This window comes from Triticum aestivum, chromosome 6A (genome assembly GCF_018294505.1).
Source record: "Triticum aestivum cultivar Chinese Spring chromosome 6A, IWGSC CS RefSeq v2.1, whole genome shotgun sequence".
NCBI lineage: Eukaryota > Viridiplantae > Streptophyta > Magnoliopsida > Poales > Poaceae > Triticum > Triticum aestivum.
The window spans coordinates 102,821,963-102,834,200 of record NC_057809.1 but is presented as its reverse complement, the minus strand read 5'-3'; the positions used below and the strand labels follow the sequence as shown (position 1 = coordinate 102,834,200).

At 41.7% G+C, this 12,238-nt stretch overlaps 1 long non-coding RNA gene and 1 pseudogene across 5 annotated transcripts; one reads left to right on the top strand and one right to left on the bottom strand.

Moving 5' to 3' along the window:
* The first annotated feature begins 283 nt into the window (after positions 1–283).
* Positions 284–6,137, top strand: LOC123129498 (receptor-like protein 2; annotated as a pseudogene).
* A 688-nt stretch (positions 6,138–6,825) lies between these two features.
* LOC123132313 (uncharacterized) lies at positions 6,826–11,946 on the bottom strand. Of its 5 annotated transcripts, none has more exons than XR_006464632.1 (6): positions 11,396–11,946; positions 11,095–11,148; positions 9,806–10,889; positions 9,542–9,686; positions 7,766–8,688; positions 6,826–7,142 (listed from the first exon to the last, which is right to left on the bottom strand). It is a non-coding gene; the product is annotated as an uncharacterized lncRNA (long non-coding RNA). The 5 variants fall into 5 exon arrangements; XR_006464630.1 differs by having other exon boundaries at positions 6,826–8,013; positions 8,080–8,688; XR_006464633.1 differs by having other exon boundaries at positions 6,826–8,688; positions 9,806–9,928; positions 10,657–10,889; positions 11,396–11,945.
* Between the last annotated feature and the right edge of the window lie 292 nt (positions 11,947–12,238).

Here is a 12,238-nt window from a genome sequence, read left to right as displayed (position 1 = left end):
GATGATGTACCAAACTTGATTACTTCATCTTGAATATGTGTTGCCAATTCCGTGGTTGGAGACAGAACCAACACAGTTGGGCTTGTTGTGCTCCACGGAGGAGGCGAGCGCAGCGTCGAGCTTCTCCATGATGTCGATGTCCCCCATCTCCACCCGCACTCACCCCTCTTCCTCCTGTCCCTGGCACACGAACGCTGCCTCCTGGGTGTGCGCGCGATGTTCAGAGTTAAGGAATCTGTCCGCCGTTGTCATCTCCTGCCTCTCATAGTCTCTCTCCCTCTCGATGGTGACGGCGGCTGCGGTAGCGAGGATCCTATACGGCGCGTACCGCGCCCGCGAGCGCTGTGGCGCGTACCGCCCCTCACCCACTGCTGTTTCTATGGGCCGACCCATTTTGGGATTTAACCCCAACCGGTTTTGGGAAGGTTCTAGAACCTTCCCTGAACCGGGTTTTTATGTTTTTCTTTAGGTTTTTTTCCTTTTTCCTTTTCCTTTTCCTTTTTCTGTTTTCTTTTCATTTTTTCTTTACTTTTATGTTTTCATTTTTATTCTTGTTTTTCAATTTCCGAAAATCTATTAATTCACGATTTGTTTCTAAAATAGTTTTTTTAATGATGAACATTTTTCCAAAGTCGTGGTTTTATATTTACTAAATCGTTACTCTTAAATCATGAACATTTTTTTGAAACTGTGAACATTTTTTAAAAACTCACGAACATTTTTTTAAACCATGAACAGTTTTTTTAGAAATTTGTGAACATTCTCTTAAGTCATGAACATGTTTTTCAAATAATGAACATTTTTTTTGAAATAATGAACATTTTAAAATTAAAGACTACTTTTTCAAAATCATGAACATTGTTTTTCAAATTCGTGAATGTTTTTAGAATTAGTGAACAATTTTTTGAATCGTGAGCATTTTTCCAAATTCGTGAACATTTTTTTTAATCGTGAACATTTTTTCCAAATTCATGAACATTTTTCGAATTAGCGAACATTTGATTGAATTTTTTAAATTTTTTGAACATTTTTTACAAATTCATGAACAGTTTTTGAATTCCAGAGCATTTTTCTGTAGTCATGATGTACTTATTTTGTGAACATTTTTCAATTTCACAAACTTTTTTTTTGAAATCATGAACATTTTTTGCCAAATTCATGAACAATTTTTGAATTACCGAGCATCTTTTTGGAAATCATGATTGTTTTATTCAAAATTAGCACATAAACTTTTCCATCTCAACATAAAGAACTTTCATATTATGTTTCAACAGGCACGGCGTGCCGCCGCGCGGGTATGCTAGTTTCTGTAACAGCTCACCATCCTTTGTGGTGCTTGAACTATGTTACAACAGATTCACTGGCAGCATCCCCATTGAATTTGGTAGTTGTTCGAAGCTCAAAATACTCAGTGCTGGCCACAACCGCCTCAGTGGGACATTCCCAGATGAACTCTTCAATGCTACTTCGTTAGAATATCTATCTTTCCCTAAGAATATCTTACATGGAGTACTTTATGGTTCACGCATAATGAAGCTCAGAAACCTCATAACCCTTGATTTGGGAGGGAACAGTTTCAGTGGCACAATTCCTGATTCTATTGGTCAGCTCAAGAGACTGGAGAAGCTCCATTTGAACAACAACATAATGTCTGGGGAGCTTCCATCAGGTCTGGGCAGCTGCACAAAACTCATAACCCTTGATTTCGGAGGGAACGGTTTCAGTGGCACAATACCTGATTCTATTGGTCAGCTCAAGAGACTAGAGAAGCTCCATCTGAACAACAACATAATGTCTGGGGAGCTGCCATCAGGTCTGGGGAGCTGCACAAAACTCACAACAATTGACCTCAAGAACAACTACTTCAACGGAGAACTTATGAAGGTCAACTTCTCCACCCTGTCAAATCTAAGAATTTTAGATCTTCACATCAACAACTTCACTGGCACAATTCCAGAGAGCATCTATTCATGCAGCAATTTGATCATGCTGCAGCTATCAGTCAGCCATTTCCATGGAGAGCTCTCGTCAAAAATAGGAAATCTGAAGTATCTCTCCTTTTTCTCGATTGCCGACAACAATATTACAAACATCACAAACACACTTCACATTCTTAAGCAGTGCAGGAACCTTAACACCCTGCTAATTGGGCACAACTTCAGGGGTGAGCTCATGCCATAGGATGAAAAAATTAATGGTTTTGAGAATCTTCAGGTCTTGGGCATCGGAGGTTGCCAGTTGTTTGGAGAAATACCTCTTTGGTTATCGAAGCTAGAAAATTTAGTGATGTTAATCTTATCTGACAATAACCTCACTGGATCAATACCAGCCTGGATCAATGCCCTTAGCAATCTCTTCTATCTAGACATATCTTCCAACAGCATCACAGGAAAAATTCCAACAGCATTAATGGACATGCCAATGCTAAAGTCAGAGAAGACTGAAGCCCATCTGGACATGAAGGTCTCCGAACTACCAGCTGATGCAACTCTATCACTTCAATACCACATACCAATTGATTTATATAAAGCTCTGGATCTAAGCAATAATATGTTAACTGGTGAGATCCCCATGGAGATTGGTTAGTTGAAAGCCGTCGTTTCACTCAATATGAGCTTCAACGATCTAACATGGCAGATCCCAGAATCAATATGTGGTCTAACAGACCTCGAGGTGCTAGACTTGTCAAGCAACCATCTCACAGGTGCAATCCCAGCTGCATTGAACGGACTACACTCCCTTTCAGCTTTCAAAGTCTCTAGCAACAATCTGGAAGGTCCTATTCCATCTGGAGGCCAGTTCGACACATTTCCAAATTCTATCTTCAATGGGAACACAAAGCTCTGTGGTACTATCCTCCATCGCAACTATAGTTCAGCAAAAGTACCTCAAGCTACCATTCTTACAAAAGAAGAAGTTTTTGCGATTGCCTTCAGTGTGTTCTTTTGTGTAGGTGTGTTGTATGATCAGATATTTTTATCAAGGTTTTTTCTTAGAACTAGGCGATAGCCCAGTAGTGGAAGCGCAGTGGCCAAACCAGGGTATCTCTTTTTAATAATGTGTCTGGGGTGCTAGTACGTTGGTCTCACTATTTCATCTTATCAAGGTTTGTAGGCTAGGCTTGCTATCCATGTACCAGAGCCATGAGTTGGTTGCAAGATCTTATGGGTTTCACCTCTAGCCTACCTCAACTTGTTTGGGACTAAAGGCTTTGTTGTTGTTTGTTTTTTAAGGTTTGTAGGCTAGCCCTACTCGACTTTGCCAATTTATTATGGCAATTTTGTTTAGAGTTGAATTTAATTCAGGTTTAGTGACATGTCAAGTAAACAAGATTCGTCAAGGTGGTGGTGTATTCCATGCAGAGAGACTACAAAGGAGTAGAAAGTGCACTACACATACAGTAAAGATCGTCGAAACAAAACTATTCAACTAAACCTTCAATCCACGAATCACAAACCGGATACCGTTCGACAGACCATGTCCATTATCCACATAAGCATCACACAAATCGCCAATCAGCCTGTCACTACTATTCCTCGGTCCTCACGCGATACCGAGTCCCACCCAGATCGGTTCCATGGCAACCACAAATCCCAGTCCAAGGTAAGTAGTCAGTAATAACGAACCAGCGGAGACGCCAAGACAGCTAATCGAAAACAACAACAACGGAATCCTTGACCCAAACTCCTTCGTAACAACCACGGCCGCAAGAGGCAAATACATATAATGGGAGCAAGAGCTGCTTTTTTGTTCGTCTCGTGCTATTTCTCCATAAGACCATTGATGCCTTACATAGCCAGTGCATAACTTGAGGATCTGGCTTCTATGCTAGTTTCATCAGAAACCATGCAGCCCCTTCAATTTTCAAACAAGACACACAACAACAAATTGTACATACCTTCCCTTGGCCTCACTCTTGTGCTGCTGATCTCCTTGGCCTCTCCCGCAAGTTCCTGCACGGAGCAGGAGAAGACCTCCCTTCTCCAGTTCCTCACCGAGCTCTCATGGGACAGTGGTCTTGCCGCTTCATGGCAGAACAACACGGATTGCTGCAAGTGGGAAGGGATCATCTGCAGGCAAGATAGGATGGTTGCCAAAGTCATGCTGGCTTCAAAAGGCCTAGAGGGGCACATCTCGGAGTGCCTTGGAAACCTCACCAGGCTGCAGTATCTTAACCTCTCTCACAACTCGCTGTCTGGTGGTCTGCCGCTGGAATTGGTGTCGTCCAGCAGCATCACCGTCCTTGATGTCAACTTTAACCAGCTCAATGGAACACTCCACGAGTTGCCATCTTCAACCCCTGCTCAACCCCTGCAGGTACTGAACATCTCAAGCAACCTATTTGCAGGACAGTTTCCATCCACCACATGGAAAGCAATGGAGAATCTGATAGCACTCAACACAAGTAATAACAGCTTTACAGGGCAGATACCAACTCATTTCTGTAGCAGTTCACGATCCCTCGTTGTGCTAAATCTATGCTTAAACAAATTCAGTGGCAACATCCTGCAGAAACTTGGTAATTGCTCCAAGCTGAGAGAGCTCAGGGCCGGCTACAACAATCTCAGTGGAACACTTCCAGATGAACTCTTCAATACTGCCACACTGGAGCACCTGTCTTTTCGTAACAATGATTTACATGGAGCTATTGATAGCACACGCACAACCAACCTCAGAAATCTTGTAACTCTTGATCTTGGAGGGAACAGATTTGGTGGAAAGATTCCAGATTCGATAGGCCAGCTCAAGAAGTTGGAGGAGTTCCATTTGGACAACAACAAATTCTCAGGGGAGTTGCCATCAGCTCTAAGCAACTGCACGAATCTCGTAGCAATTGATCTCAAGAAAAACAATTTCAGTGGACAGCTCGCCAAGGTCAATTTCTCCAACCTGCCAAATCTAAAGACATTAGATGTTTACTTCAACAGCTTCACCGGCACAGTTCTAGAAAGCATATACTCTTGCAGCAATCTAACTGCACTGCGGGTATCTACCAACAAATTAACAGGGCAGCTTTCACCAAGATTAATTGATCTGAAGTACCTCACCTTCCTATCACTTACCACAAACTCCTTCATAAATATTGCAAATGCACTTCACATCCTTAAGAGCTGCAGGAACCTTACCACTCTACTTATCGGCAGTAACTTCAAGGGAGAGCTCATGCCAGATGACAACACAATTGATGGTTTCGAGAATCTTCACGTTTTGGACATCGAAAGTTGTAAATCATTTGGAGGAATACCTCTTTGGATATCAAAGCTTCGAAAACTAGAGGTGCTAATCTTATCTGAAAATCAACTCAGCGGATCAGTACCAGCCTGGATCCAAACACTAAGTGACCTGTTCTATCTAGACATATCAAACAATAACCTCACAGGGGAAATTCCAACAACACTGATGGATATGCCAATGCTGAAGTCAGAGAAGAATGAAGCCCATTTGGACCCAAGGGTCTTCGAGCTACCTATTTATGCAGCTCCATCACTTCAATACTGGGTTCCCATGGCTTTGCGTAAAGTTCTTGATCTAAGCAACAATAAACTCACCGGTGAGATCCCCATGGAGATCGGTCAGTTGAAATCCCTCCTTTCACTCGACTTAAGCTTCAACCACTTGACAGGACACATCCCACAATCGAGTTGCAACCTCACAAACTTGCAGATGCTAGACTTGTCCAATAACAACCTCACAGTTGCTATCCCAGTTGCACCGAACGCCCTGCACTTCCTTTCAGCATTCAACATTTCAAACAATAACCTGGAAGGGCCTATTCCATCTGGAGGCCAATTTGATACGTTTCAGAATTCTAGTTTCGATGGGAACCCAAAGCTGTGTGGCTCTGTCCTCACTCACAAATGCGATTCAGCAGAAGCACATCAAGCCATCATTCTGTCAAGAAAACCAACTGACTGCAAGGTGGCCTTTGTGATTGCCTTCAATGCTTTCTTTGGTGTAGGCGTGTTGTATGATCAGTTAGTCTTAGCAAGGTATTTTAGCTAGTCCTATTTGGGTTCACATAGTAGCTTATGGAAATTTGGCTCATATTAGGCTGCTACTCAGGTTTAGCAACGCTCAACTAATATGCTTCTCCTCTAGGTGCGAGTCACAATTAGGTAGAAATTAAATATTATAGGGTGAAGAGTGATTTCATTACGTGGAGATGTCAAAGTATGTAACTATGTAAGACATTCTGTCAAAAACTGTGTCATCTCAGCATTCCATATAACACAGTTCAGCACATTGCAGTATGTACCCGTGATGTTCTAATAGCTTTAATTTCAACAATAAACACTTTGTAGTTGAGGCATGGGGCATTTTGGGGTGGGTGAGTAACTAAAAGATGAGTGTAAGATGCAAGCACTACAAGCCACAATTACTCCCAGCATGCAGAGGAGCACGTAGAAATCCATCATAAAATCTTATTAGGGTTAAAACTTAAAAGGAGACTAGCAGCTAGAACAACAAGGACAACTGAATATCAATCACGCGCCCCAGTTTTCTTTTCTAGATTTGTTTTGCAAGGGGTAATGTTTTCCCTGGCCTTAGACTCCCAGCTTTTGAGATGGCGATCATTCTGGTTCACACAAGCATTGAGGTTAGTCTAGCTTGTGCTTGTTTGGCTTTCTGTTGGTTTTTTAAATGAAGCTCAGAGAGAAACACAGAGATGTGAAAGGTGGAGCTAAAGGCGAAGACTTCGTAGGACCTTGATGTAGCCACAAATTAGATCATCAGTAGGTCAAGATAGTTGAGTCTACAATTAGGAACTCTGAGTAGCTGTAAACTTGCATTAAAAAAAGAGTAAACACAAGTGACACAATAAAATGTACTTAATACATGAACTCGTGAACATTGTATACAAGAGAAGTTAATAGGAAGTGGTCAATTACATCATATAATTTGGTTCTATACTCTTTTGTGTATATATCCTGAATGCTATGCCTTTGTGATCAACTCTTTGTCCTTCGAATAAAATGGCACAACTACTGCCCCTTGTGGAAAAAGAAAGGACTATGTAATACTCATAAACGTAAAAGGAAAACATCATGTGATGCATCTCAACCTGCGCAAAACAATGTAAAAACCATACATGCTATCTACATACTCTCATTGTCTACCAAAGCATAAGTAGCTGAAGGACCCTGTACAAAAGAATTGACAATTAGCAAAAAAGAAGCATGCCATCAGCTGTCTAGACAACAATAAAACAATAAGTGTGAAAAGCCCCATCAGAATTAGCATTTGCCATCCAGTTTATGAGCTAAAGTTGAGCATTCAACAGTCGATAAAACATATTAAGCATCAGCTATTAAACAAAATCTTTTTTCCTAATAAGACAACATAGATATGAAATGGGCAAACTCTATTTTGCCATCCAGTTTATGAGCTAAAGTGGAAAGCTATGGTCACAAATGCATAAATAAGCAATATAGAAAATTAGTTAAACAGATTCTGTTTTTCCCTTGAAATACCTGAAGGAGCCCGCTAATTCCACGTGTGCTTTGAAAAAAGTACAATGTATTACTTGTTTTAGTCGTGGGCAAACACATTCTGCCTTATAATCTTTGATAATAAGATATACATAGTTTTGAAAAGGATGTGCATTTTTAGAAGCATGTGTATTTTGAAGTAATTTTCTGTGTGAGCAAGGATGCATGGTAAAAATGTATGGCCTTGCATATAAAAAAGAAACAGAGAAGGAAAAGCAATCAAAAAAAGAAGAAAAATACAATGGAGCTGAATAGAGCTCTTGGAAGCATCTCACAGGGAAGTAATATGCCTGGGAAAGTAGTAGAAGACCAGCGTGCAGGGTAGCCTGCTCATAGGCGTGCATAAAACCACATTGCACCGTGTTCCATGAGAAAGCCCTCAGTGGCACCCCCTCTGGGGCGGTGTGAAGACACTGTCAAAGCCCGCTATCTTGCTCCCTCCATATGCTCTAGATGACCAGAGAGATAAAAGCATTTTGTTTTACTCACCCTGCATTCTTGACCAAGCATCCCGCCACCAGGCCTGGAGAGCAAGATTAGTAGGGAGTGACCTCGTTTCAGAATCATTATAAAAATAAATATAAAATACCTAAAGGCCGTCAATAGAAATGAACAAAAATTCTTGAGTATTCACCGAGGCATCTATATGTAAATCTGGAAGAGACAAAAATCAAAGACATCACAACATAAAACAGGATAGAGAAATTCATCCAGATCACATGGACATGCTGGCTGCGTGTATGAGTCAAATGTATACAGAAATGAGACCGAGAGGCCAACTTGTTGCTATTTCAATGCACACAAAGCCGTATCTTGTATGAATCTACAAAATAGCCACAGTTTATGAATAAGACGGAGCACAATTCTAAAATATTATTCGATGGAAGCTTTGATTGCAAAACGAACAAAATGATTATATCCTACTGTTGTTCGAGGTTTCATAATTCAAGAAGAAAAACATTGTCTTTAACCAACAATACAACAATGTAACCATGGACACACACAACAGCTGGCTTGGTTGCACTCGTCCAACTTGACAGCATGCCTCGAGTGCTCGCTTAGGGTGCCCCTACTGGTCTGGTTCCGGACATGGCTCAGGATGACGATGCCCAGCCGGTAGCACGACTGTCAAGGCTCATCAGAGCCGGGTCTTGAACACGAAGGGCCGGTTGACCCAGCCCTGCCAGGTCTTGAATGCCTACAATAGCAAAGGTGAATAATCCTCTCAGTTACTAAAAAATATGTTTGAGGATTTGGGCAATAGTGTCATTCCTGCAGCAGAAAAGAAATCTCTAGCATATTTGCCACTACTTTTTCCTGAAGATGCCACTACCTATTGTGAAGTTTAATATCAATGGACCAATACTCATTTCAAACTGCGAAAATAGAATGCCGACAGAGACCAATGATATTCAACTATCTAACAATCTCATGAGTTAAAAAGAGGAAGGCAAGAATATAGAAACATCTGCACGATTTGAGTACAGTTCAAATAAAATCTACATAGGTATACATAGGTAGCCATATGGAGCTGTAAACCAAGACAGAGGCCACCCAAGGTAGAACATCAAACAGTGACAAAGGAACATCAAAGCATTATATAGAACACTTTGCAATACACAGAGCAGAGAGCCTAATGCTTGAACTCTGATGGAGTTATCAATATAAGCTTTAAATACTATTGTGAAGGAGCTTTACCTAGGCTGTAGCACCGGAATACATGAATCTAAAAAAACTAACCATTAGAATTAAGTCCCAAGAGCCTAGTATTTAGAAACCTATAACTCTGGGTGAACATAAGATAATTCATACAGTCAATCCGCTAATAACTAAGCAACACAACTAAGCAACACGTAGTAGTTATCTTCCTGCTAGTAAAGAGAGCCAACCAAACAACCAATATGCCTAGGCTTCAGAAAAAAAAAATTGCCTAAGGGAATAACCTTGGCAGATAATTTATAAATACACCTCGAAAATCATCACCAAGTTTAACAGGTACGTGTTAATTTAAATCAAGAGAACACAAAAGGATCATGTAACATGGTTCTTACCTTCTACCATTTTGGAAATTATTGTACGCTGAAATCTACAGCTTCTGCTAGACAATGAACATATGTTAAGAAGAAAAGTATAGTTTAGGAAGGTGTGCATAACAAAATATGGAGCACGCGTCCCCTCCTCCCATTCTCTTCTACCCTGCAACGACAGAGAGTAAAATTCCTCAGTTCTTCGGCTATCTATGAATCCAGCTTTTGGTCCTAGGATGCACAACCAATAAAAAGCATTACAATTTTATAAGGCATGAACAACTGTACCTTGAAGCACGGTCAACATGCAGGACATAGCTCGTAATTCTATTTAGGAATCATCATCTTCATAAAGTAACAAGTAAACTTGGTCATCCATGCACCGACTGTAGCTTGCTTGCTAATTTTCACCTATGTCACAAATAGGACAATCATGTTCAAACTGAAGGTGAAAGCAATACACATTCAGTTTCTTATTTAATTTAGTATACTGATAAAATCTCTATGAAGAAGCAGACCAACTGCTGGAAATAAACTGGCATGGAACGAAATCAGTGCCACAAAACCATATAGACATGCATGCTTCGGCCTTGCAAATGATGATTGGGATATGAAAAAAAGATAGAAAAATGCATTGAAAGCTTGGACCTGAAACGTAGAAGATTACCCCCTTGATCTACCGATGAGAAATAAACGTAAGCGTCAACCAAATGCAATCACAGTCAAGTATGATTTCTTTAATCTATTTAGGGTGTTTTTCACGTACTGTGCAAGTAAGTAGCAAGGGGCTGTTCTTCAGTAACAACATCTTATTAGCTTCAGATGACGCCCATTGACACTATACTGCTAATTTAAGTTAAGTTGTGATCCTAATATTCAGCTAAAAAGACACATGGAAAGCTCAAACTGAATCGGGATTATCGATCTGCATATTATAACCTACCAAGGTTACCATGACAATGTAGATAGTCTGGAGGCTAACTTAAGAATGTAAACAATATATATATATATATATATATATATATATATATATATATATAGACATTTCACGACATCAAACAATTACGGGTTGCGGTTTTAAACAGAAATACATGATGGATCATTGCATACAGCTATGATTATAAAGGTACTACTCTTACCGTCTATAATTATAATTCAATTCTTTGTCGATAAGAAAGCAACCATCATTGTGGATACCTTTATATGCTTCTAGTGATCCTATGAGCATATGCTAATACTCCTTAACATAAATCTCACTTGTGATCGCCATCGTCACTGTCTTGCTGGAATCACATCCTCTATCTACAAACTGAAATAATAGCAACATCAAATCCCTCTTGAAGGTCTCACCCTGGACCTCCCCCCTGTTGATCTGCACAGGCATGGCATTAACCAAGCAAACTCAACAATCCACACCATGCATATAATATCTCAAGTAAACTTTTTCAGGAAATTCACAGTACACTTCAACCCACTTGATTTATACACATGAACTTAACGGGATATGAGTATTTACACACAACAATTCATGGTTAATGTGGAAATGAAGCGACAAATTGAGAAAATCAAAATCTTACCTTAATGAATAAGCGGGGCAAGGAGGAGACTTCAAGGGCAACCACTTGTGTACTCTGAACAACAGAATGACCATATTCATTAAATATCACATTCAGCATACCCTCAAATCGACTGATGTAGATTATTAGGCTAATCTGCAAAAAGAAAAGCTAACAGGGGCTCTTCTCCTTGTGCAGACGTGTACTAAATTGGAAGGTTGGCTTGCCTAAAGTACTGCCCAGCGACAGCAGGCATAGCACTGACCCAAACATGCAGTTACAGCTAATCAAAAGAGGAGAGGAGCAGGAAGGAAGAAGGAACCTGCATACGTGTGGGCAGTACAGAGCCATCTCTGGCCTAGCGCGGTGTGAACAATGACCAGTTGTTCCTTCCGGTGACCCTCTCCCGCTGGCTGGCGCACATCCCTCTCCTCTTTCCTCTCTATTTCTACCTCCTCTCCTTCCTTCTCTCTCTCCGTCTCATCTTCCCTCTCTCCTGTAGATCAAATCGAGCGCCGTCGCCGTCGCCCTTTGACTGCAGGTCGCTGCCGCCATCGGAGAAGCTCACCTCCGTGCCCGCACGAGATGAGGAGGGGTGGGCAGCGGCGGCGTAGGGGAGGAGAAGCCAGCGCTGTCGGATGCCCTGCTCGGGAGCCGCCTTGTCTCTCCGGACGGGGCGTGCTCCACGGCCACCCCATCGTGTCGAGCTCTCCTAGGAGGCGACTGAGGTGGGAGGAGGAGGAGGAGGAGGAGGCGGCGGCGACTGAGGTGGGAGGAGGAGGGGGGCGGCGGCTAGGGTTTTGAGGAAGGACGGGAGGAGGAGGAGAGGAGGAGGAGGGGGTCGGGCGTGACTCGTGAGAGGAGGAGGAGGGGGCGTGGGAGGACGTGGGGTCATTTCCTTTTCTTTCGTTGCCGCTTTTTCGTTCGCTGCAGCGTGAGTCGCAGGACTATTCACAGTCGACGTGGATGCCACGGTTGTGACTACCAACCCGCTCATTCTTTATAAGTTCAATTCAATTCTTACTAGTGAGGGGTCCAAAGATGCGGGACCACGGAGCCGAGAGCAGGATGGAAAGAACCTTCTCCGTTGGTGATCGAGTTTTCTTAAAATTGCAACCGTATATGCAAGCCACTGCGGCCAGAAGATCCAATCAAGGGTATAAAT